Here is a 23,336-nt window from a genome sequence, read left to right on the forward strand (position 1 = left end):
AACTCACTCTGTTGCTCCCACTTACCTCCTGACTCTCACTCAGGCCTTGTCTCTGCCTCTCATTCTCTGTCTGTGCCACCCATTTACTCTCTCTCTGACTCAGCCCCTTTCTCTCCCATGTGTATTTTTCTATCTGTTTAAGAGTGAGATTTATTGAGAGCTAGAGCAAAGAGAAAAGCCTTTGGTGTATCACATCACGCCCATCAGAAACAACCACCTCAGCTTTCTCATCCCATTTCCCAGCATTTGACCCATAGCCTTTCTTGCTTTGGCATCGCAAGCGTCCATAGAAATATTTCTTCAATGACATGAGGCTTTCTGCCTACACTGTCCTTACAGTCAATGAGTTCCAGATTCCCAATACCCTCTGGGTGAAGACATTTTTTTCCCCCATCTCCTCTGAACCACCTGCCCCTTACCTTAAATCTGTAAACCCCCACTTCCCAATCACTGCTCCCTCCAGCAAACAGAAAAGTTTCTTCCTGTCTACCATGTCAAATCCCCTCGTAATTTGAAACATCCCAAATCTGTCACCTCTCAATATGCCCTGCCCCAGGGAAAACAACTCTAATCTGATATCTTCAGGGACCAGTGGACATACACACCAAGGTCCCTTTGATCCATGTTGCTTGCCAGGGTCCTACTGTTCAACATGTGTTTCCTTGCTTTGTTTGTGCTGTCCAAGTGCATCACCTCACATTTCCCTTCACTGAATTCCGTTTGCCATTGATGAGCTCATATGAGCAGGCGGTCTTGCAGTCTCGGCAATCTTCCTCAGTATTTCACAGCTCACCAAATTCTGGATCATATTCAAGTCTGAATCGTTTATAGAAACCACCAACAGAAAGGACCCAAGCACTGACCCTATTGGACACAGATTTCCAGTCAAAAAAACATCAGAACAACATCCCCGTGACAATTCTGTGTCCAATTTGCCAAATTTATTTGAATCCCCTGTGCTTTTACATTTCCAATCAGTCTCCCAGTCGGGAACGTTTTCAAAAGTTTTGCTGGTTCCAAGTAACCGACATTAAAAAACATCACTCTCATTGACACATCTGGTCAGCACTTTGAAAATATAAGTCAAGTTGGTCAGACGTGGCCACCCTTTACAAAACTATGCTGACTGTTCCTGATTAATCCCTGCCTCTCCAAATGCACATTAATTCTGTCCTTCCAATAATTATGCTGCCACTAAGGTTGGACTTGTCTTTGATTTCCTAGTTTATCACTTGCTCCCTTATTGAATAACAGCAACACATTGGCTGCTCTCCAGTCCTTCAGCCTTGCTTCTCTGGCCGGAGAGGAATTGACAATTGTTGCAAGTGCCCATGCTATTTCCTCCCATACCTCATTCCACAGCGTGGGATACCTTTCATCTGACCCTGGGAAGATATCAACTTTTGCCCCAGCCAGACCACGCAGAATCTAAAGTCGGGGTACGGTGGTTATCACTGTTGCCTCACAGCACCAGGAGATCTCGGTTAAGTTCTACCCTCGCATGACTGTCTGTGTGGAGTTTTCAGTTTATCCCTGTTTCCATTTGGGTTTCGTTCAGGTTATGGTGGATTGACCATGCTAAATTGTCCCGTAGTAATCAGGGATGTCTTGGTTAGGTGAACGAGCCATGGGAAATGCAGGGATATATGGTAGGGGGTTGAGCCTGGGTGGGATGCTTTTTGGAGCGTCAGTGTGGACTTGTTGATTCGATATAAACTCCACACTATCTATACTAATTTCTTTCATTGTATCACAGACCTTCTCCGTGGTAACTATATCCATATCATCCCTCTCACTTGTGAACATTGACACAAAATATTCATTTTGAACAATACTATATCCTCTGGCTCCAGGCACAAATGGTTTGTAAAGGGCCTTGTTCCTCCTCTTGTTATCCTTTTACCCTTAATGTACCCAAAAAACAACTTGGGATGTTCTTTTATTTTTGCATGTCAGTATGCTTTCTTCAGCTCTTCTAATTTAAGTTCCATCTTGCACCTACTGAACTACTCCAAGGCTTCTGCTGTTTTAAGTTTGAAGTCCTCTAATAGGTGAATGGAGATTCACCAGTTATTTCCTCTATCTCCTTCGCAACACCTTTGCAGCCACAAACACACAGACACAGTTAGGTAACTGCATCTGCATAAACATGTCCACATAAATATATGAAAGAACACATTTAGTAATACACACAAGCACTGACATTCACAATGACAGAGACAGATTGGGAGAGAACCACACTGAGGTACCTCACATTCACAAACACATTTTATGCCGTTTATAGGTGGTGTTTCTATAATTATAAAATGTAATCCCCAGCCTTCACAACTCCCTCACCTCAGATGCCTCACCCATAGTCAACACAGAATCCTTCATCCCAGTGTCCTGAGACCCCTCACTCTCAGTCTCCCCTGTACCCTGACCCTCATTCTCCACAGATTCCACACCCACATCCTCCCAAGTGCCCTCACTCCCAGCATCTCCAGAGCCCTCACTCCCAGCCTGCCCAGACCTCTCACTCCAAATCTCCCCTCCCCACCCTCACTCCCAGTCTCCCCTGTACACTCACTCCCATTCTCCATAGATTACTCACCACAAACTCCCCAGAGCCCTCACTCCCACTCTGTGCAGACCCCTTACCCACAGCCTCCCCAGACCTCTCACCGCCAGCCTGCGCAGACCCCTCAAACCCAACCTACCCACAGCACACACACGCAGCCTCCACATCACCCTCACTCCCACTCCACCCTCCCCGCCCTCTATTTTGGCACCATGAGTAATCACTTTGATTCCTGACCCCCTTTTCTGCCCCATTCACAGGCTAGATGTCAGCCCACACACACTCACAATGCTATTTTGGAACACTCGGGGAAGTGCCTTTTCCAAGTCTTTACATCACTCATCGATGTTTGTGTACTCTCTAGCATCACCACAGACCAAGGACCAAGTGATACTGATGTTATATGAGGCTGGTTGTTATCGTCATTATTAGCGGGGACCTAGTGATGTTGTTGATGTTGTAGGATTTTGTGGACCGGCTTCCCCCCTTTTTTTATTTTTATTTTTATATTTTTTTGGTGGGGTTCGTCCAGTCCTTGTCTCGGTGGAGGATCTTATCGCACAGTTTACGGGTTTTAGCTCTCTTGTCACTGAAGAGTTGTAAGAGTTCAAGTGTCAGTGACAGAGTGAGTCTTGATGTTTTTTGGGCGAACGTATCGTATCTTTCGATGCTAAGGAATTTAATGAGGCGGTTATTCATACCCAGCCACTTGCCTCGTGTGCCCATCATGAAGCCAAAGTATTTGGGGTCCGCGCCTCCCGTCAATTCCATGACCTCGGCATTTAGGTGATTATATTTCTCGTGTTTCTCTTGCCATGCTGTTTCCAGTGCTTTACTATCATTCTCGTACCGCACTGTGACATCTACAAACGCGATCTTCTGGTCTTTTCTAAATATGAGATCGGGCTTCCATAGGGAACCGTTTTTGGCAAATAGCCTGGGCTCCACGTACGATGTCCAGCCATACTTACTGACTTGCTTCTGCAACTGGTCAGCGATCTTGTTATGGCGTTTTATTCGAGCATTTTTCACGAAAGGGCAGCATCCTGAGATGTGTGATATGGTCTCGTTTGCCATCTCACACCTTCGGCATAGTTTGGTTCGGTTTGGCCTTCCTCTAGATTGTGTGGCTCTTGTCGGGTATAGATTAAACCACGAGAGCATGCTGCTTATGAATCTAGAGGATTTTTGTTGTACTCCGGCTTTTGTCCAAGAATTAGAGATCTTGTCATCTCTAAAGTACTGGATGCCTTCCCCTTGACATTCCAGCTTTTGCCATTTTTCGAATTCCCACTCCACCCAGCCAGCATACCTCGCGTTTGCCTCCTGGAGTGCAGGCATGATGCCTTGGACGGCGGTCATCGGGTCGATTTTCCCTTCGCCGCTGCTGCAGTTACTGGGTTGGAAATTTTCAATTTCTTTGAGGACCTTGAGCTCGCGCAGTCCCGCAACGGTCTTTGTGTTGCTCTCACCTTTATATTGAAAGAGGCCCGAATGACCACACCACTGGACATGTCTGGTGCCTCACATTTGTGAACAATCGCGGATGGGATTTGCACCTCCAGTTTTGGGACGCCTGGACCGCCGTTCCTGTTGCTAGCGTATAGCACTCCGTCTGCGATATGAGGTGGTAGGTGTAGGAATTCTTTGGTGGCGTTGCGGATTATTTGGTCCAGCTTTGTGAGAGTAGCCTGTGACGCTTCTGTCAGGATCAGATGGAAGTACAATTGGGGGATGACATGTATCTTTAGGAGCTCCAGCCGTTGTCGTGGTCGGAGAGGTGCTGCCTGTATTCTTAAGCTTCTCCTCCCAGTCCCCTTCTGCCACACCTGCCCATGGATCGATCCGGGCACCCAGGTATTTCTCTGTGTCACCTGGGGGTATGTGGGCTATGGCTTCGTCCCGCAGCTTCCAGTTTGCGAAGTGATTGTACGAAAAGGTCTTCCTTTTAAAAGTGAAGTGGAATCCCTTCGTCTTCGCTGTGTTAATACTGAGGCCTGGATGGTCACAGTATTTCTGGAGCAGCTTCAGTTTCCTAGCCATACCAGTGTGTGAGTCGCTTAGAAGGGCGATGTCATCCGCGAAGGCCAAAGTTGACTCTTCTGCCACCCAGGGGCATGGCGACCCCTGAGTTAGCCCTCTCCAGAGAGCACACCAAAGCGATGTTAAATAATATTGGTAAGAGTGGGTCGCCCTGCTTTATGCCCCTCTCGATAGTTATTGGGTTAAGTTTCCATTCCCTTCCACCACTATTGTGTTGCCAGTGTATAAGTCTTCGATGAGACTTACAAAGGCTTTGGGCAGTTTCACTCTTTGCAAAGATTTGATCAATAGCATGTGCCCAACCGAGTCAAACGCTTTTACTAGATCGACAAAGACAACCGCGAGGCCCTTACGATTGTACTTTGCTCCCTTGATGATGTTTTCGAGGACCACAATGTTTTCATTGCATCCGGGAGTGGCTGCTAGGAATCCCTTTTGCCTGGGGTTTATCTCGACTGTTTCACTCAGGCGTTTAGCCATTGTTTTCGTGAACAGCCAGAGCAGCATTGGACCGATGGTTATTGGCCGCCAGTTAGCAATGCTTTTCAAGTGTTCCTTATCCTCGCACTTAGGAATCAGGACCGTTCGACTCTTTTTTAGTGAATCAGGGATCATGCTTGACTTTAGCCATAAGGAGAAGAGGCGGGTTAGACGGGTTTCCTCCTGCTCATGGAGTGTTCTTATGTCCTGCAGTTTCAGGCCGTCTGGTCCGGCGGCACTGTTCTCGTCTATCCCCTTGATGGCCGCTTCAAGCTCCTCTACCTCTATGGGTTTCATCAAGGACCCGTCATCGACTTTGCCAGTGTATGGGGCATACTTATTTATGTTTGATTTCTTATTTGGTGCTGACAGTTTCTCACGGAAACATGACTCCACTTCCTCTCTTGATAGAGGACAAGCAGATGAGGTCGGCGCCCCCATGATCTCGCGAGCTAGTTGACGCTGGTTGGATTTGTAAAGCTGCTGTGTTGCTCTAAATTGCGCCTTACATGCTGCCCACCATGTTTTGGCTCCGGTATTGCTGCCGGGCCTTTTGTCTTTCTGGGCCCGATCTTTCTGGGGCCTCTTGTGTTTGCCCTGTCTTTTCCTACTATTCATTAGTAGGTCGGTAATACTCTCCACTAGTCCGATTCCAAGGGCAAGCGTGTCCAGGTCATTCCTCGCGCTCAAAAGCTCCTCAGCTTGTGTAAGCTGGTCATCTACGTCCCGATGTTTAGGGATCGAAGCCGGTGTTTTTCGGCTGGCTCTTTGGCGCTGGGCTTGGTCGTCGGAATTTCCCTGGACACTCTCTGCCTCAGAATCGTGCGAGTCTATACCCGTCGTTGGCTCGCTGATGTTCTTGACCTCCGTCGGGGTGTTTGCCAGGAGCCTGCGCTTGTCTGAGATTTGCTTTGGTGTTTTGGTTTTCAGGGTGCTAGCGATGGATTTGTTTATAAACTTGCATCCTGAAAATCTCACCTCTAATTCCCTCAGGAGTGCCACCTCCTCCCGTGACCATACGCGGTCGCTTCTCCCAGGTTTGCCCTTGACTTTGGGTGCCGGTTTGAGACGTCTCTCGTTTCGTAGAACCGGGTGTCTGTGCCTCTCGTGTTGACCAAGGCCTGATTGTGTTGGTCACATGCGCTGCATGTAAAGTCCTCAGTTGGGGGTTGTTTCACTCCTTCGCATTTTGGGTAATGGCAGGCTATTGAGTGGTATTCTCCTGCCTTATTGCAGCGTGAACATCTTGTTCGGATGTTCTTTATTCCGTGCACTTTAGGCACATGGGTCTTAAACATGCTCACCGTGGGGAAGAGGGTGTTGCAGTCCTTGCAGAACAGCCCATTGACGGGATAGTGGATGATTACCTCCGAGACAGATGTTCTGTCACATACTGGCTCGATAACAACTCCTTCCATGAAGGCAGTTGCATCATCTGTTTCCTCGCCAGTCTCATTCATAGTCTTTTTTGTGTCTGTGCCCTGCTTTATATCTCGATAACTTTTGTTGTAGAAGGTTTGGGTGGTTATGCTTATCTCAACCACAGGGTGGGCTGCCCTTACAGTGCCTTCTTCAACGTTATCTTTGTTATTCGTTACAGGGTGAGCCGGCTCCCTGAGAGGGGTGACCAGTCTCAGCTCCATGTAAGGTAGGAGGTAACGTCTCAAGGTCTGGATGAGATGGACCTTGTTGCAGGTTTTATACATGTACAACCTAATGACTTGTCACAGCTCTCGGTTGTGGACGAGGCTGCGGGGAGGTTGTTTTTCTGGGACACTTCCCAGCCGGACTGCTCCGTTGAAAATGGAAGACTCATACTGGTTTTTTGAGAGCTGGTCAGTCTAGACCACATCCGTCTTGTACTTTTTCTGATCGTTTGGTCACCCAACATCCAGGATTGCTGGGTTTACCGGCGGGGCCAGCGGGGAGGCACGACACACACTATGCGCCAAAAATACATGAAAACGTCATAGTCGGCAACTATGCCTCCTTGACCAAGGCAAGAAAGAGAGTCATAGTTACTCCCGCCAATGATGAGGTTCCAGCTTCCTCCCTGCTATCTCTCTCTCACTCATCACTGGATATGTTTGATCACACTGCAATAACTTGTGCTCCTCACGCTGCAATATCTATCAATCAGGATCGGGGAGAAGTGTTGCCTGTGGGTGATGTGTAATTCCATCCCAGTTTTCAAGCTGGTGTCTGGTCATGGCTTTGATGTTGTCTGAACTTTGATACTGTTTTTCAACTGTGATGACCTGTCCTAGCTTCCCCATTTGTTACAATTCCAGATTAAAGTTTTCAAGCCATTAAACTCCTGAGTGAGATGAAGTGGCTACTTTTGATTATAGGCCTCCTCCCTTCAACCTTTGCAAGGAATTTCTTTTGGAATGATCTTTTTCTCCGAGACCCAAAATGACCTGAGGATTTGAAAGGTGCGAATTTTATCAGGATTCCTTGAATCAGCAAAAAGATTGAGGTTATTCATTACTAAATTCGAAAATGTATCATGTGATATTGCACATATGCACAGTTTAGAAATATAAAGTAGGTCTAAGGGCTGTGGTAGATAGCACGTTTTAGGAATGACCACGAGACACAGAGAATACCTCAAGATGATAAGCCTTTAGCTGCAAACAACAGCTATGGCCATCACAGCAGATGACCCTGAAAGCCTGTGAACTGTGAGCGTACTCTAATGTTTATGCTCTTCTAAAAACCACACTCCATCCCTGTTACATTAGCATAACCAATCGCACTAAGCCTACGTTATATCCCCTTTAAACAATCAGATTCTGCCACAATTGTCTTCTGGATTGCTCCAGACCCTCACGTTGTGCGTGGTCATCTTTATTCACCTTTTTTCACCTGACAGGCTGTAGTCACGCAAGACTGAACCAAACATGCAACCCAGATCTTACACTTACGGAACGTCTCAACATGTATTACTTTGAAGTTATATATTCATATTTACCATTAAAACAAGACACAAGTTATAACTAAGGATAATATAGATATGGTCTGAATGCTCATGAAGGACAGGTAGTTAAATCTCATGATCCTTGCAATGGAGGTTACCAGCAGAAATGGCATTGGCAGGTGTGCTGTCGATTTTGAGATTCTTGGCTTTGGAAGTTGATTCCAATTCTTTCGCCCTGTTTCCTTTCACAAGTGGCAGACCGGCAGCACTCAGTGAGCAAAACGTCTTTTCCTGTTTTATAACTTGCAGTGCAGTGGTGTTTAAATCACAGTTTTCAGAACTGTCACCTTCGCAGTACGCACAAGTACACACACGAATATCTCAGGCCAGTAATATGCACAGAATCGTGCTGCAGCCTGTATTAAAGGCATGTTATTTTTTAATATTTCTGGAAAACTAAAACACGAAAGTTCACACGAGATGTTTCTTGGTCATATCTCTGCTTTTGTTTTAAGTTTCCCTGAAACACTTTTGCTGCAATATTCTATTGCCCTCACAAAATATTTTATTGGATAATGACTAAATGTACATGTGCAGCCACTTTTTTGTTTTTCAGTAGATTTCTTTTGAAAAGTTAACCCATCAACATGACAATGCCCAACACTGACCAAATCACAGGTCTCCATTGTCTCTCCCAAATACACGAAACTTGAGCATCCAAACATTTCTCACTGAGACTCAGGTCCTCAGACATGGCAACCCTCAAACAAACATCTGTCACCTCTAAACTGTCCATCCTTTGGGCCAGTCCCACAGCTCTTCATTCCCCTGAGAGAAATTCATAAACAAGGAACAAGAATAGCCTCTCAGCAATTCTAGCTTGATCTGCCATTCCATAAGATCATGGTTGATATTAACCTCATCTCTAGTTAAGAAGATCACAATCATCCTGGTGCCAAAGAAAATTCGTGCAGCATTCCTCAACAACTACCGCCCAGTGGCTCTGACCCCTGTAATGAGGAAGTGCTTCGTGAAGTTAGTCATGGCTCACCTCAAGTCAAGCCCACAGCCTGACTTGATCTCTTGCAATTTGCCTGCCATTGCAACAGGTCCACAGCAACAGCCATTATGCTGGCCCTAACTCATCCCTGGAACACTTGGATAGCATGGATACCAACGTCAGGCTCCTACTTGACTACAGTTCCGCCTTTAACACATAATTCCAAACAAACTAATCTCCAAACTCCGAGACCTGGGTATCTACTCTACCCTTTGCAACTGGATCCTCGACTCCCCGCAATCAGTGAGAATAGGCAACAACAATTCCTTCACGATAATCCTCAACACTCACATCCCACAAGGCTGTGCACTCAGCCCTTACTGTACTCGACTGTACACCCGGGATTGTGTGGCCATATTTCGTTCTCACTCCATCTACAAGTTTGCTGATCACACCACAATTGTGGGCTGGATCTCAAACAATGACGAGACAGATCGCAAGAAAGGCTAGAGTGCTTGATGGTGCGGTGGAAGGATAACAATCTCTTCCACAACATGAGCAAAATTAAAGAGCTGGTCATTGAAATCAGGAATTGGGGAGGAGGACATGCTCCTCTCTACATCGGTGGTGTTGCGGTGGATATGGTCAATAGTGTCTGTTACTAAGAGTGATGCTCACCACCAATCTCTCCTGGTCCATGTTATGGTCAAGAAAGCACAACAAAGCTTCTACTTTCTCAGGAGGCAAGGGGAATTTAACGTGTTTGCAAAGATTTGCACCAACTTTTGTTGACAGCCTTCGGTCTGGATGCATCACGGTTTGGTATGGCAACCACTCTTCCCAGGATCATAAGAAACCACAGAGAGTTTGAAGACAGCCCAGTCTATCATTAAAGCCAGCCTCCCATTCATTGACTCCATCTTTAGTTATCGCTGCCTCAATAAGGTAGCCAACACAATCCTTTCCAATTTTTCCATTGGGCAGAACATACATCAACATAACCACGTGCACCAACAGATTCAAGAACAGCTTCATCCCCGCTGTCATCCGACGTCTGAACAGACTTCTCAAATTTTAAATTTAAATGTTGTTCTCACTCTTTCTGCACTCTGCAGCTGTGTCATTGTATTCCTCACTCTGTTCTATTCGTCTAAAGCACTTTGTATGGCATGGCATGGTCTGCCTGTCCCACACGTTCATCCTGGAGTTCAGTTGTTAGTGGCGTACCGCATGTATTTGTTTTGGGGCCATTGCTGTTGTCATTTTTTATAAGTGACCTGGTTGTTTCGTAAGTTTGCGGATGATGCAAAGGTCGGGGGAGTCATGGATCATGCTGAAGAATGCTGGAGGTTACCGAGGGACATAGATAATCTGCTGAGCCGGATTGAGAGGTGGCAAATAGAATTTAAAGTGGAAAAGTGTGAGGTGATTCACCTTGGAAGGCGCAACAGGAATAACGAGCATTGAGCTAATGGTAAGACTTTTGGTAGATGAGCAGAGAGATCTCGGTGTCCATGTACATAGATCCCTGAAAGTGACCACCAAGGTTGTTAGGGTTATGAAGAATACATTTTGTGTGTTAGCTTTTAATGGTAGAGGGATGGAATTTCGGAGCCACAAGGCCATGCTGCAGGTGTAATAAACTCTAGTGCAGCTGCACATGGAGTATTGCATGCAATTCTTGCCACCGCATTATCAGAAGGATATGGAAGCTTTGGAAAGGGTTCAGAGGAGATTTACTGGCATGTTGCCTGGTATGCAGGGAAGATCTTAAGAGGAAAGGCTGAGAGACTTGAGGTTGTTTCGTTAGAGAGAAGAGGTTTTAGAGGTGACTTAATTGAGACATATAAGATAATCGGGGGTTAAATAGAGTGGACAATAAGAGCCTTTTTTACTCAGATGATGATAGCTCGCACGAGGGGACATGGCTTTAAATTGAGGGTTGATCAATATAGGGCAGATGTCAGAGGCAGTTTCTTAGAGAAGAGAAGGGGCATGGAATGCATTGCTTGTAACAGTAGTAGACTCGCCAACATTAAGGACATTTAAAAGGTCATTGGATAAACATTTGGATGTTAATGGAATAGTGTACGATAGATAGTCTTCAGATTGGTTCCACAGGTGAACGCAACATCGAAGGCTAAAGGGCCTGTACTATGCTGTAATATTCTATGTTCTAAAACAAATCTTTTCACTGTGCCCAGGTACATGTTCTTAATTTATTTGTTTTGTGAAATGTGGATGACAGTGGCTGGGCCCAACATTTATTACCCATTCCTAGTTGTCCTTAAAAAGGTAGGGGTGAGCTCCCTTCTTGAACAATTGAAGTCCACATGTTGCAGGTAGACCCACAATGCTATTAAGGAGAGAATTCCAGGATTTTGACCCAGTGACAGTGAAGTAAAGGAGATATATGTCCGAGTCAGAATGGTGAGTGGCTTGAAGGGGAGCTTGCAGTGAGTGGTGTTCCCGTGTATCTGCTGGCCTTGTCCTTCTATATAGAAGTAGTCGTGGCTTTGGAAGGTGCTGTCTGAGGATCCTTGGTGAAGTTCTGCAGTGCGTCTTGTAGATAGTGCACACTGATGTTACTGAGCGTCGTTGTTTGGGGAGAGTGAAAAGTATGGAAAGGGAGACCGTGAAACTGCTGGATTGACGTGAAAAGCAAATTTGGTTCCCACTGCCCTTCAAGGTGTATATCCCGTTACCTTCCCAGTTTGGCCCATGTGTGACTCCAGAATCTCGACAAAGTGACTGACTTGTTTTCTTACTGCCCCTTCAAGCTGCAATGGAAACATTAAACAGGAATAAAACCAAATCCTCACCCGATGTCGACCCAAATCCCAGAAACAGAGAACACTTCCCTGGCACTGCCCTCCTCACTTGTACAATCACTGGCTGAATTGGCCCATTGGATTGCTCATGCAACAGCCTGATGTAGTCAGGCTGTCCGAATCACACCTTACAGACAATGTGCCAAGCTCCTTCATAACCCATCCTGGCAAATCCTTTAACACCAGCCTGATAAACACACCACTGGTGGACATGGCAGTGTGTTATACAGGAGGGAGTTCACAATATTGACTCCAGATTGCATGGGGTCATAGAGTTTTGACAGCACGATCCACTGTATCTTTTCCTTTCTTCATTCAGAGGATGTGGATTTTGCCAAGGCCGGCCAGCGTTTATTGGCCATCCTTAATTGCCCGGGAACAGCTAAGATCCAATTGTATTTATATCCGTCTGGACTCACATGTAGGTCAGACCAAGTAAGGACATCTCCTTCGCTGATGACATGGAGGACCAGATGGGGTCTTCCAACAACCAGGAACAGTTTTATGGTTACCAGAATTTTATCGGTACTTTTTTGGAAAAGATTGAATTCAGATTTCACCCTGTATCATGGTAAGATTCAGGGTTTAGTCTCTAAAATATTACTTGATTCTCTGGAATGATAATCCAGTAACAGCACCAGAAGACAACCACCTCCCCTTCAGAATGGACTGATCATCAAACATCTATTCTCATCCAACTCTGCAGCATTGACCTGTAACCATGAATACCTTGTTATTTTAAATCCTCATCTAAGTCCTATTTGAATGGATTAAGGTACCCTTCTTCTACCATTCTTTTAGACAACGAGTTCTAGATATCCACAACATTCTCAGTGAAAACAATTTTCCTCAAATCATCAAACCTTCTTTCTTTTTATCTTCAATCTGTGCCTCCAGATCATTGATCACTTTATTGAAGGGTAACATTTCTCACTATGAACCATGGCTAGAGTTATATTGTAGATCCAAATTAGACCCCTAAGCCTACTCTACTATAACGAAATCTCGAGACTTACACAATTAATGTTCCGGTCCTGGGAGTGTTGTTGAGCAGAAAGACCTCAGGGTTCAGGTACATAGCCCTTTCAAAGTTGTATCACAGGTAGACAGGGTGGTAAAGAAGGTGTTTAGGAACCTTGTCTTCATGATTCAGACCATCGAGTATCGGAATTGGAATGGCATTTTGGATGTTCGTGAGCCACTTTTGAAATACTGTGTGCTGTTCTGGTCACCCTGCTATGGGAAGGAGATTATTAAATTGGGCAAGATGCAGCAAAGGTTTATTTGGACATTACAGGGGCCACAGGGTTTGAGCTATAATGAAAGGCTGAATAGGCGTTCACCTTTCCCCCTGGAGAGCAGAAGGGTGCGGGTGGACCCCACAGAGGTCTATGAAAAGTCATGAGGGGGGCATAGTTAAGTTAAAGAGCAAAAGTCTTTTTCCCGAGACTGGGAGCGTTCAAACTAAAACGAACAGGTTTGAATTTAGGGAGGAGAGATTTAAAATTGAATGAGAGGGCAACTTCTTCACACAGAGGGTGGTGCATGTGTGAAATGAACTGCCAAAGAAAGGATGAGGGGCAGATCTAGTCACAACATTTAAAAGACATTTTGATAGGCACTAGAAATGGAAAGGTTTGGAGAGATGTGGGTCGATGGCAGTTAAATCTGACTAGTTTAGTTTGAGAAATATGGTCAGCATAGAGGATTTGGACTGAAGGGTCGATTTCCATACTGTATGACTCTCTGACTTAGCAAAAACGTGTCCAGCATTTCCCGTAACCTAACATTGCCACGAAGCCAGGAAATAGAGTAAAATTTGTGACGCCTTCCTTTCACACACTTAAACACAGTTGTATCTCGGTTTAGATTCAATATAAGTCCTTTAGTTCATTGACCTGGAGAATGCAAGGGTAGTTCCGCCATAGATTTCTCATATTAAATAATTTCAATCTTTAAAAATGTTTTTTTTCAATCTGTCTTTTCCTCTCAATACTTCGTTCACAGTACCTTATTTAACAAGATAGTCTCAATTTTAATGCACATTTTATGTTACACTCTCATTGACAACTGGCTGTCTTAATGAGGCTGACAAGTGTTTGTCCTATTCACAAGGGTCAGCATCTTGGTTGTCACACATAGGGTCAAGTTCAGTTCAAGTCACAATCAAAATCAATGACCAAAGCTCAGAAACCTCCACTACGAAGCTAACTTCCGAATTCCAATCTCGCGATCACTGACTGCCACAGTGGGATCTAAACTCCTGCCTTAAAGTTGCCCTGGGCCCTTCCAATAAAATGACACAACATTGCCATGAATGCTTTGAAATTTTATTTTGTCGTCTCCGATTTAAAACAAGTAAACTCAGGAATATCCAATTCTTAACATCGCATTGACACGTTCTGTCTGGTGGCACAGTAATAATGTCACTGGGCTGGAAACACCACAGCAGGTTAACCATTTGAAGGAAAAAGATTCAAATCTCAATGAATGCAGGTGGTGAAATTCGAATTCAGAAAAAAAAATCCAGCTTCGTGATGCCCATGTCACTATTGGCATGAGAAACGCATCTGATTCACTGGTGCCCTTCAGGAAAGGAAATATGTCGCCTTTTCCCAGGCTGGGCTCCACGTGATTCCAGACGAACCAGTGTGTGGTTGAATCTGAACTGCCTTCTGAAATTGCCTGTGCGAGCCTCTCAGTTGTCTCATACCCAGAGAAATTCAGGATGGGTAAGATATGCTGACCAATCAGTGACTCCCACAACTCAGCTACAAAATAAACCTTGCCTTGCCATTGGCTGAATGTCAAGGTGAGTTGTCTGGACTGGAGGTGTCAGGTTTCTTTGCCATCCCAAATAAATGGGAGTAAACTCTATTCAAGATGTTGGGATGAGGGCACAGAATTATTCTAGTATACAGGGAAGAAACTCAACACCTTGAGTCCACACTGGCTTTCTAGACAGCAATGCAGTCAGCGTTCATGACCCACTCCATATGTTTGATTGACCAGCTTATTTCCTTCAGGTCCCTATGCAACACCCATTCGGATATGTTTCATGATTGCTGCTTTCACCATCCATTGAGGCAAGAAGCCCATGCATTACCACACATCCATAATTATTCTTCAAAACACTTAAATTGTCCCACTTGGTCCTATTCTTATCTGCTAATGCGAATTACTGTGTCTCTCTTACCCTCATTATGTTGCTCACCTCTTTCAAATCTCTGCTCGAACTTTTTCATTTCAAGAGAAACTGTTGGAACCATTTCAATCGAGCCTTACACCCAAAATCTCCCACTGCTGGAACGAGACCTGGGTATCTCTCGTACATAGGTCACTGACACTGAGCATGCAGGTGCAATAGGCAGTGAGGAAGGCAAATGGGATATTGATCTTCCGAAGGAGCGGATTGGAGTACAGGAGCAGAGATGTCTTGCTGTAATTGGACAGGGTTTTGGTGAGACTGCTACTGGAGTACCGTGTGCAGTATCACAGGAAGGCCGTTCTGGTGATGGAGGGAGTGCAATGAATGGTTACCAGACTCACCCCTGGGATGACAGGTCTGATGTATGAAGAGAGACTGTATTGGTTAAAATTACGTCCACTGGAACTTTGAAGAGTTATTTGGTACAGATTTCAATTTTTAAAAAAAACTCAGGAAATTAGACCAGGACCAGATGGGACAAACACAGGAAGATGTTCTTGATCACGGTAGACTCTGGAAAAGTGTATCACTGTCTAAGAATACCGGGTAGACCATTTAGGGTTGACATGAGGAGAAATATTTTCACCCAGTTAGTGGAGTGCCTATGGAAGTCTGTACCACAGAAGGTGGATGAGGTCTCAACATTGAATATTTTCAAGAAACATAGAAACATTGAAGACAGCAGCAGAGAGGTCCATTCGGCCCTTCAAGCCTGCCCCACCATTCATCACGATCGTGGCTAATTGTCCAATTCAATAGTCTAATCCTGCTTTCTTCACATAACCATTGATCCCATTGCCCCAAGTGCTATAATTAGCTACCTCATGAACGCATTCAATGTTTTGGCACCAACTGCTTCCTATGGTAATGAATTCCACAGGCTCCCCACTCTTTGGGTGAAGATAGGTCTTCACCCGAAATTTTTATACTGTGACCCCTGGTTCTGGACACACCCACCATCGAGAACACCCTCCCTGCATCTATCCTGTCGAGTCTTGTTCGAATTCTGTAAGTATCTATGAAATCCCCCCCCTCTCACTCGTTGGAACTCCAGCGAAAACAATCCTAACCTCGTCCATCTCTCCTCATCCGTCAGGCCCACCATGCCCGGAAACAGCCCGGGAAACCTTCGCCTCACTCCCTCAAGAGCAAGACAATCCTCCCTCAGAAAAGGAGAACCAAACCTGCACACCGTATTCAAGGTAGGAAAGAGTGAGATATACTTCGGGTCAATGTGACAAAGGGCATGAGAGGACGAAGATGGATGATCAGGCAAGACCATTTTGAATGGGGTAGCAGGTTCAAAAAGGGCCGAATGTCCTCCTACTGCTCCTATGCTCTACAGGTTAAGGGCCAGCAGCATGCAGAGCAAGAAAAGTCAGCCAGCACAGACTACAGATTCTTGCCCCCACTTCCTTCCTCTGGCGAGTAGGTGTGGAGTGGGTGGGGATGGGGGAGGGGGAACATACGATTGGGTCATAATTAACATTGTTTTCCCCCCCCTCCCTCATGACATGGAAAAAGTGGTGTCCCTATTATATGGACTGTAACCTTTCAACAAAATGGCTTAGTACTCTAAAGGACAATAAATGATCTCCTTGCTATAAATGCACGCGTAAATTTACTAAGACGTGGGTGACAAATTTGGAGTACTTTAGGCTTATAATCATCGACAAACAAACACATAGAACATAGAACATAGAAGAATACAGCGCAGTACAGGCATCCCACCCCACCCCCTCCCCACCCCCTCCCCACCCCCAAAGTCTGTTCTGCCGTTTGGTCAGATCATTCTGAAGAAGGGTTACACCTGAAACGTGGACTTGTGCACCTCCTGATGCTGCCTAGCTTGCTGTGTTCTTCCAGCCTCCTACCTATCCACTTTAGATTCCAGCATCTGCAGGGTTTTTTTTTTGTTTCTATTTGGTAAGATCATAGCTTATCTGTTTGTGCTTCACATTCTCAGTTTACCTTTTATTTCCTTTGCAGTCAACAAATCTTTCTAACTGTTGCTCGAAGAAGATTCTATGACAAACCCCCAACCACACAATCGCCTCCTGATCAGATCGAATTGTGTGCATAACCATCAGTGAAAACAAAAATTGGCCCCTCTCTTAAATTTTTAAACAGTGTCCTGCAGCAACACCCAACTGCTCATTCTGCACTGACGCAAGACAAAATGTCCTTTCCATGTGCACCTTGTTAAACTATTTTGGATCTGATGTGCTTTGAGTGATTTGACACATTTTGCTTCGGCTCAGAGCCACATTAGAAAGGTACATTAGGGAGCATTCATTTCTTAGAGGAGAAAGTGAGGACTGCAGATGCTGGAGATCAGAAAAGGTACATTAGGGAGCATTCATTTCTTAGTCTATTTATGGAAAGATGAAGAGGTGGTTTTGTATTTCTCATCTTAACAGTGAGGACTGCGACTGACCATATCTTCTCTCTGAACTGCAGAGCCATTGATCAGGATCATAGCTGATGTTCTATCCCATTGCCACATGCCTGCCCATTGCCTGGAAAAGCCCTGGACTGAATTGAAATTCTGATCTCGCGGCAATCCAGTTCCACTATAAAATCTACAGGTAAGGCAGGAAAAGTGGGAAATACCTGCCATTTCAGATAGCATTGATTTGGAAAAAAAGAGTCAGCTTTTCAGACTGATGTCAGTCATCCGCACTTTATTACAAATCTTATCTCTGATCAAATTGAGAGCCCCCGCTCCCATTAGTTCCACAGTAGAGATTGGTGGGTTTCTCCATAATTATTTTTCTTTGGGTTTTGTTGGAACTGAACTGAGCTTTTGAGTTACACATTTTTGTTTTTTGGAGATCAGTTCATGAATTGCAGCATCTGCAGTTTTTTTTTGCCTCTATTTGGTAAGATCATAGCTTATCTGTTTTTATATTCTAACGTCCCAGTTTACCTTTCATTTCCTTTGCAGACAAATCTTTCTAACTGTTGCTCGAAAAATATTCAGTGGCAAACCCTCAACCACACAATCGCCTCCTGACCAGATCAAAGTGTGCACAACCATCAGTGAAAACAGAAATTGGCCCCTCTCTGTAATTTTAAAACAGTGCCCCACCACAACACCCAACCGAAGAGCAAGCATTAAATTAAGTCAATTTTTTGAATGCACTGAATCAGACGGACTGAGCATGCACTTTCCTCGCCTCTGGCAATGGTAGGGTATGGAATGTGAGCTGGTATTTAGTTCTCAGATTTCAAACCCTTCAATCTGTTGCAAGATTTAATGATTCGCTTCATCGAATTCTTCAGCTCATCTCTAAACTTAGCCTGGATCACAGCGTAAACGCATGTGTTTGAACAGGAGCTGAGCACCTGCAGCATCTTGGCTTTGGAATCTGTGATAAAGCCAGGGTCATTGTAGGAGGAGTAATATCGGGTGTGTGTAAATATTGCACGCAACCTGGGTCACCCACACATCACAAAACTGCCTGATATACTGAAGAGCAAAATGATGGACTTCCATTGCTTCTCCATCTCTGCATCCTTGTGTTTCTCTCCAATTCTTTGCCCACGGAGACCCCTGCAGATTTGACTGCTCACTAAAACACGCCTGACAGCACATTGAATAGCATGAAGAAAGAATGGCACACAAGGGGTTAAAATGTAGTTGATCATTTCAAAGGCAGCCCACGCAGGGGAAGTGAAAGAAGTGGATTTATGGATCCAACCCCTTGGAATATTGTCCATAATGTACCGTGGCTCATATATAAAGTACCAGGGTAGAGATTCCAATTCCCAGAAATACTGCTGCAGTTTTTCTCATTGCAAAACTTTGTTTTCACCTTGCTGCTTAAATGAATTATTGCTACTCTGCAAGGTAAACTGAATCCAGAGACACAGATTAATTCTCTTGCTGGAGATTCCCATTAAAATCGCAAACTTTGATACTCTAAGGGCATTGGCATCTGTCCTTCTGTTTGAGGACAATGCCCACTGAACTGAGCTGCAGATGTTTGGTTGCATGGAGCAGGATATTGCTTAATTTGATGGGAACTATAGAGTTAAACGTCTGACAGTCAGTTCGGGAAGGAAATGTTTAGAAGTCAGTCTTTGCTCATCTTAGGATTTATTCGCGAGGTGAAGAATTATTGACCTATTTTGGGGCTGCACGGTGGCTCAGCTACCTCACAGCACCAGGGTCCCGGTTCGATTCCAGCTTTGGGCCAGTATCTGTATGGAATTTCCACGTTCTCCCCGGGTCTGGGTGGGTTTCCTCAAGTTTCCTCCCACAGTCCAACGATGTGCAGGTCAGGTGAATTGGCCATGCTAAATTGCCTGCAGTGATAGGTGCATTAGTCAAGGGTTAATATAGGGGAATGGGTCAACTTGGGTTGCCCTTCAGCGGGTCGGTGTGGACTTGCTGGGCCTAAGGACCTGTTTCCACACTGTAGGGAATCTAATCTAATCTAATCAATCACTTTTAATAACGCAGCAATCCTGCACCCTCTGCCTATCCTCCCTACAGTATGGATATCCTTGAAAATTTCCTTCCCAGCCCAGATTCCCTTGCAGCCACATTTCTGGGATACCCACAGCATTGCCCCACCCAATTCCAATCTATGCTACAATCTCATTTTCCTTGCTTTGTGTGCCGTATGCATTTAAGTGCAACAGCCTCATTCCTGTGTTGACTACGCCCCTTCTCTTGTTGTCCCCTTGTCTGCTGTCCCTGAAGTTTACTCGGTGTCCTAACACCTGTTCTGGAAATGCTCCTAAACTCTGCTGAGCACTCCAACCTCGAACATTTTCCATAATGTTCCATGCAACTGAAGGCCCCTTCCCATTACTATTTAGCTTCAAGCCCTATCCACAGATAAAGTGATGTGATTCGCATGGACTCTGTTTCCAGCATGATTCAGGATAAGCTATTGAGCTCGGATGGGTCAGCACCCGATGGAATGTTTCAACATTCAAGGCTACAGGCCTCACTTGGTACATGAGACTCAATTGATGGGCTGAAGGGCCACTTTTGTGCTGCATGATTGCATAACCACAATCCTAAATGTCATCCTCCTTATTTTTAGAAGGGTGCTCCCTGGTTGTAGACTCCTGAGGCAGGTAAAACATCATTACCCTGCATTCACCCGACATCCACCGCCTGGTCTATTTCTTGAACTATTTTGGAACTTTCCCTGAAATTATCTCCCATTCATGAAACTCGAGAGATTACAGGCTTGGTTTATACTGGTGCTTCAGAGGGCCAGAAACCTAGTTTCGATTCCAGCATGTGACGACTGTCTCTGTGCAGTGTGCACGTTCTCCCCGTGTCCACGTGTGTTTCTTCCCACAGTCAAATGATGAATTAGCCATGCTTTGGTATCCATGGATGGATAGGTTGGGTGCAGAGGTCATGGGAGGTATAGGCTTATTGGATAAGTGGGTGGGATGCTCTTCAGAGAGTCGGTGTGAACTTTTGGGTCGAATGGCCTGTTACACACGGTAGGGATTCTATGGTTTTCTTCAGCTCAGGATCTGTGTATCTCCTGTGCTAAGACCAGCTTTGAACCCTCACTCAGTGTCCCATAATCCTGCCTGAGACTCTTGACCCTGTCCAGACATCAACCACCACCCCCCAACTCCCTCAGGGGAAATGTAGACAGCAGACTGATCCAAAATGTATCAAAGACATTTTTGATAAACATCAAATTACACAAGAGCGTTTCCAGTCTCTGCATGATTTTGATTTCTTTTGGGAAAGTTTATTTCTTCATTGACCAGAGCTGGAAATGTAAACAGTGCAGGCGGGGTTGAGATTGTGGCTGCTGTTCCTTGTCCTCCCCAGCAGGGGTCATCATGCTCCCATTTCCATCTAGTGCTCCAGCCAACAGCTCTTGTCCAATGGCACACTACTGTTTCACTTGTGTCTGTTGGGAGTCTGGTGTAGCTATTACATTGAAGGACTGGGAAAAAATAAAAATGGTCCCCATCGCTATGTGCCTCTTAGCTATTTTGCTTCTTAAGTAACTGAATGATCCAGTAACCGGATATTTCATTGTGCTTTCGAGCTGCTCTCTGAACCTAGACTGTGTGACTGCATAAATGAATGTGTTTGTGCAGCAACTCATATTCCGCAGCATAAACCCAACTTGTTGAAGTATATATTCAGAATCATTGTAATCTCCGGGATAAGTTGCTGTTATAATATAGTATAAGAAATCTATGACATTTACTAACCAAAGAACAATGAAGCTGCCGGAAATGGTGAACAGTAAAATGATAGACTTCCTTCTACTCTCTATCTCTGGGTCTCTTTGATTCTCTGCCTTGCTTTGACCCCTCAGTCCCTTACGGATCCGATTGGTCACTAAAATGTGTCTGATGGTCAAACAGTTGAATAACAAAATCAAAGCGAATGCGAGAAATGGGGTTAAAATTGTATCAAACCAGTCAAAACCCAGCCACCCAGGGTCTGTATAATAACTTGACTTTGGGTAACAGTCCCAGGGTACATTATTGATTATCCATCCAGGTTGAAGGATAAAGTAGAATGGGACATTTTTTAAACAGAGTAAGATGTAGATTGTTGCTAGAACTACAGATGCAGTTTTTCTAGTGCAATATTTTCTTTTCAGCTTTTGGCAACAAATGGCTACAAATCTATCAAAGGAGAAAGCGATGGTGAACCAGACAGAATAGTCCGTTGCTGCTCGAAGCAGGACATAATTAACACTACACACAGCGGTTAGGTCCAGGAAGGTTCCTGGGAAGTAATAGTAATTGATCCGCCACAGTATGACCTCAGCAATAATGACCAGGAGATCTGCCATTGCCATGGCCAGCAGATAGCGAGTGGTGCAGATCGAGAGGCCACATGTTCTCCTGGATAGTATCACAATTGCAATCAAGTTAACTGCAAGGAAAAATAGGGAAAAGAGACTGAAAATTAATCGATTAAACATTCTGCTGAGCCAGACAGGGGTCCAGCACAAAAGAAATCAGCATGTGCCAAGTTCAGTGTATATACCAAAAATAAAAATATGCAAACCTGATCACAGTCCCAGCTCCATCTCACTGACAGTTAGGTTCAATAGAGTCAGGGCATGGAGTAATTGGCAACATCTCCCACTGAGGCCGGGTTATGAATTTGAATATCTGAATTGGTTTGATTGTCTCTGATTTAAGTTTTCTTCCATTGAACACAGGGGCTGCTGGCTTTCCAAGACCTTTGTAAAAGGATCACTGGACAGAGCTGAAGACAGAAGATAAGCCACTCCAGGGTAAAGCTTGCAACCTTGGAAAATCTCTTCACCTCTCCCCCATCCATCTATTCCCATGGACTGTCAGATACACTGATACGGAATACACCAATGTAGTGTATGGGACCCCCACAAATTAGACAACTATCCTCCCTCACCCATATAAAAGTCAGATAACGTAGAATCGGACGATGCAAAATAGAGATATATTTTTCCTTGAGACAATTACTTTTAACAATGGGAAGGGAACAATGATGGGCTAATTGGGCACCTATAGAGTGGCAAGCATTAAATAAGCGCACATCGACATCAGTCAGAATAATACCAAAGAACAGTTCACAGTCCAATTTAAACAACCTCCACAGGTACAGTCACTCACCAGGAACTCCAATGACAGCAAGGATCAGGTAATATATTTCAGCAACTCTGGAAAATGTTTCACGCATTTTCAGTGTGAAAAATAGTACCTGTCTTGCTGCTGGTAATCTCACAGTCTTACATCTGAGATGATAGACTCCCATTCATTCAATTTATACACTGTGGAAATATCACGGGAATGCTGAGGTTGTAGTATTGGTCTAATTCAATTTTCTTTTTACTTGAGCAAACAGATTGTGACATCGTGTGAAGTCAATGCTGTCATTGAACAGATGTGTTTATGAGAATCTGCAATTGGAACTCTCCAAGGGCTTAAGAGTTGTGAATCATATTAATGCAATAATGAATTGAGCTAGTTCTTCCTGTCACCAACAGTCCTAACCCTCACTATTATGTTGTTACACTGACATCCCACACCTACCTGATAGGGTCACAGGTATTAGATTCAGTGGATGATAGCCAAGTTTGGTACCCATGGGGATGGAGACCAATCTCACTGTTGAATGCAGATTACAAAATTCTGTCAAAGGTAATCGCCAACCGGGTCAGGTCTGCTCTGGGGTCGGTGATTCACCCTGACCAAACCTGTGCTGTGCCGGGCAGGAAGATCGCTGAGAGTCTCGCACTCCTCAGAGATACGATCGCCTACGTGCAGGACAGAAGGGTTGGACACCTGCCTGATCA

Source organism: Chiloscyllium plagiosum, chromosome 48, assembly GCF_004010195.1.
Source record: "Chiloscyllium plagiosum isolate BGI_BamShark_2017 chromosome 48, ASM401019v2, whole genome shotgun sequence".
NCBI classification, from domain to species: domain Eukaryota; kingdom Metazoa; phylum Chordata; class Chondrichthyes; order Orectolobiformes; family Hemiscylliidae; genus Chiloscyllium; species Chiloscyllium plagiosum.